This window comes from Mus caroli, chromosome 13, assembly GCF_900094665.2.
Source record: "Mus caroli chromosome 13, CAROLI_EIJ_v1.1, whole genome shotgun sequence".
Lineage (NCBI taxonomy): Eukaryota > Metazoa > Chordata > Mammalia > Rodentia > Muridae > Mus > Mus caroli.
Window position 1 is genome coordinate 81,798,680 of NC_034582.1, and position 3,543 is coordinate 81,802,222.

Sequence of the window (3,543 nt, forward strand, 5' to 3'; positions counted from 1 at the left end):
CTTCTCTCCTCTCCTCTCCTCTCTTCTCTTCTCTTCTCTTCTCTTCTCTCCTTCCCCTCTTTCCCTTCCCTTCCCTTCCCATCTACCCTCCCCTCACTTCTCCTCCCCTCTCCTCCCCTCCCCAGCCCTTCCTCCTCCCCCTACTCCTCCTCCTCTTCCTGCTCCTCCTCATCTTTATCTTCATCTTTGTCTTCGTCTTTATCGTTGTCTTCGTCTTCGTCATCTTCTTCTTCCTCTCTCTCTCTCTATCTTCCTCTCTTCCTTTCTCTATCTCTACTATACTCTTAACTCCCGTCCCTATGCCCTGAGTAAACTCTATTCTATACTAAAAATAAAAAAAGAAACACTTTTTATTCTTATTATTTTATTTCTTTACATTCCAGGCTTTGTACAGTTCCTAGTAACCCCTTACAGTTCCTAAGCCCGTTCTTCCTCCCCCTTATCTCTGAGAGGGTGTTCCTCTCCCAGTAATCACCTTCCCTGTGTCCTTAGGTCTCTTAAAGATTAGTTGAATCTTCTTGCTCTGAGGCCAGTCCAGACAGTCCTCGGCTATATATGTGCAGGGAACCTCAGAGCAGTCTGTGTATGCTGCCTGGTTGATGGCCCTGTCCTTGATATCTTCTAGTGATCTGGGTTAGATGAGACTGCTGGTCTTCTTAAGTGGCCATCCTCCCTTTAAACTCCTTTAATCCTTCCCCTCATTCCTCCATAGGGGTCCCTGACTTCAATCCAGCATTTGGGTATAAGCATTTGCATCTGTCTCAGTTAGCTGAGGTAGTGCCTCTCAGAAGACATTGATGCAAGGATCCTCTCTGTAAACATATTATGGCATCAGTACTAGTGTTTGACCTTTGTGACCATCCTTTTCCCCGTGACATGGATCCCAACTTGGCCCAGTCATTGGATAGCCTTTCCTTCAGTCTCTTCTCCATTTTTGTCCCTGAAGTTCTTTTAGACATGGTAACCCTGTCTCTCGACTTGGGGCCCTGTCTAGCTACTGAATGTGGATTCTGAGTTCCCTTTCCACAATACTGAGCATTTTTGGTGAAGGTCACCTCCACTGAGTCCTGAGAGCCTCTCTCTTCCCAGGTTTATGGGACTTTCTAAAAGGTCCCCTGCCTCCCACTCCCAGTAGCTGCATATTTCCATTCATTCTTCTGGTCCTTGCTGTATCTCTCCTTTCTTGCCTGATACCCATACCTGATCCTGTTCCCCTTTTCCACCTCCTCTTCCCCTCTCCCATCCAGGTCCCTTCCTCCCTCTGTCTTCTATGAGCTTTCCATTTCTCATTCTTAGTGGGATTGAAGTATACACACTTGGGTGTTTCTTTTTGTTAAATTTCTTAAGGTCTGTGAGTTGTATTCTGTGTATTATATATTTGTGGCTAATATTCACTTATCAGTGAGTATATATCATGCATATTCTTTAGGGGTCTGGGTTACCTCACATAGGATGATATTTTCTAGTTGAATCCATTTGCCTGCAAATTTCAAGGTGTCCTTGTTGTTGTTTTGTTTTTTCTTTGTTTTGTTTTTTGTTTTGTTTTGTTTTGTTTGAGACAGGGTTTCTCTGTATAGCTCTAGCTGTCCTGGAATTCACTCTATAGATCAGGCTGGCCTCGAATTCAGAAATCTACCTGCCTCTGCCTCCCAAGTGCTGGGATTAAAGGCATGTCCCACCACTGCCCAGCTGTCCTTGCTTTTAATAGCTGGTTATTATTCCATTGTGTAAATGAACCACATTTTCTGTATCCATTTTTCCTTTAAAGGACATCTATGCCATTTCCAGCTTCAGCCTATTACAAATATGGCTGCTAGCAAAGACTGTGGAGCATGTGTTCTTAAGGTATGTTGGAGCACCTCCAGGAGTGGTATAGCTGGGTCTTTAGGTAGAGTGATTTCCAATTGTCTCAGAAATCACCAGACTGATTTCCAGAGTGGTTGTACTAGTTTGCAATCCTACCAGCAATGGAGGAATGTTGCTCTTTCTTGAAATCCTTACAGGCATATTCTATCCCTTGAGTTTTTAATCTTAGCCACTGAGGTTGAGAGTTGAGACTCCGGGACATTTTGAAACACATTTTCCTGAAGAATAAGAATGTTGAATATTTTTTTAAGTGCTTCTCAGCCATTTGGTATTCCTAAGACAATAGTCACAATTAATATAAAATATCTTGGTGGAACTCTTAACAAGCAAGTGAAAGATTTGTATGACAAGAACCTCAAATTCCTGAAGAAAGAAATCGAAGCACACCTCAGATAATTGAAAGATCTCTCATACTCATGGATTGGTAGGATTAACATAGTTAAAATGGCCATCCTACCAAAAGCACTCTATAAATTCAAACCAATCCCCATCAATATGGAAGATAAATCACAGATGTGGAAACAGCAATTCTCAACTTTGTATGGAAAAACAAAAAACCCAGGGTAGCCAAAACAATTCTCTATATTAAAAGATCTGGGGGTATCACCATCCTAAACCTCAAGATATACCAGAAAGGAATAGTGATAAAGACCACATGGTATTGGTACATATAGACAGATTAATCAATGGAATAGGATCTAAGACCAATAAATAAACCCACATACCTATGGACACTTGAGCTTTCAAGAAGTCAAATCCATACAGTTAAAAAAGTAGGATCTTTAGCAAATGGTGCTAGTCTTACTGTAGAAAAGAATCTTTCCCACTTATCTTCTATTTGGTTCAGTGTATCTGTTTTTGTTTTTGTTTGTTTTTTGGAGGATCTTGATCTGTACCTGAGCAAATTGATCCATATTTATCATATTGTACACAGCTCATGGGTCTTGGGAGAAGCCAGTTCATTAAACCAGCAAAATCTCTAAGTGAATTCTAAAAATATGTTCATATATTCACAGATAATAGTTTTTATCACTTCTTATGAGGGGATTTTTTTCAACAGAGACCATTTGAGAAAAAAAAGAAACAATAAAAACTTAGAGTTGGGGCTCCAGTCCTGACTGATGCATATTCTGAAAATGCCCACACTGATGGCACAAAGACCCTACAGAAGAGAGAGTTGAAATGTTGTATAAGAGCAAGAACTGAAACTTTGCTGTGAGATGTGTCTTCTAGTAATGTCAGGAGCTACATCAATAGTGTTCCATCCACTTGACTCCCTAAATACAAATTAGAAAAAGGACACAATAGCTAAGCTAATATGGACAGTTAAAAGTCCTAAAGGGATCAATCCTCTACAAATTACTACAGAAAATTAAACAGTGCTAAGACATAGAGTGGCAGTTTTCCTAAGGAAGTACAGACCAACTGACTAAGAAATACTTAATATTCATCCTGCAAACATTCTTTTTTTTTAATTAGGTACTTTCCTCCATTACATTTCCAATGCTATTCAAAAAGTCCCCAATACACTCTCCCCCAGTCCCCNACCCACCCACCCCCACCCCTTGGCCCTGGCATTCCCCTGTACTGGGGCATATAAAGTTGGCAAGTCCAATGGGCCTCTCTTTCCAGTGATGGCCTACTAGGCCATCTTTTGATACAAATGCAGCTAGAGTC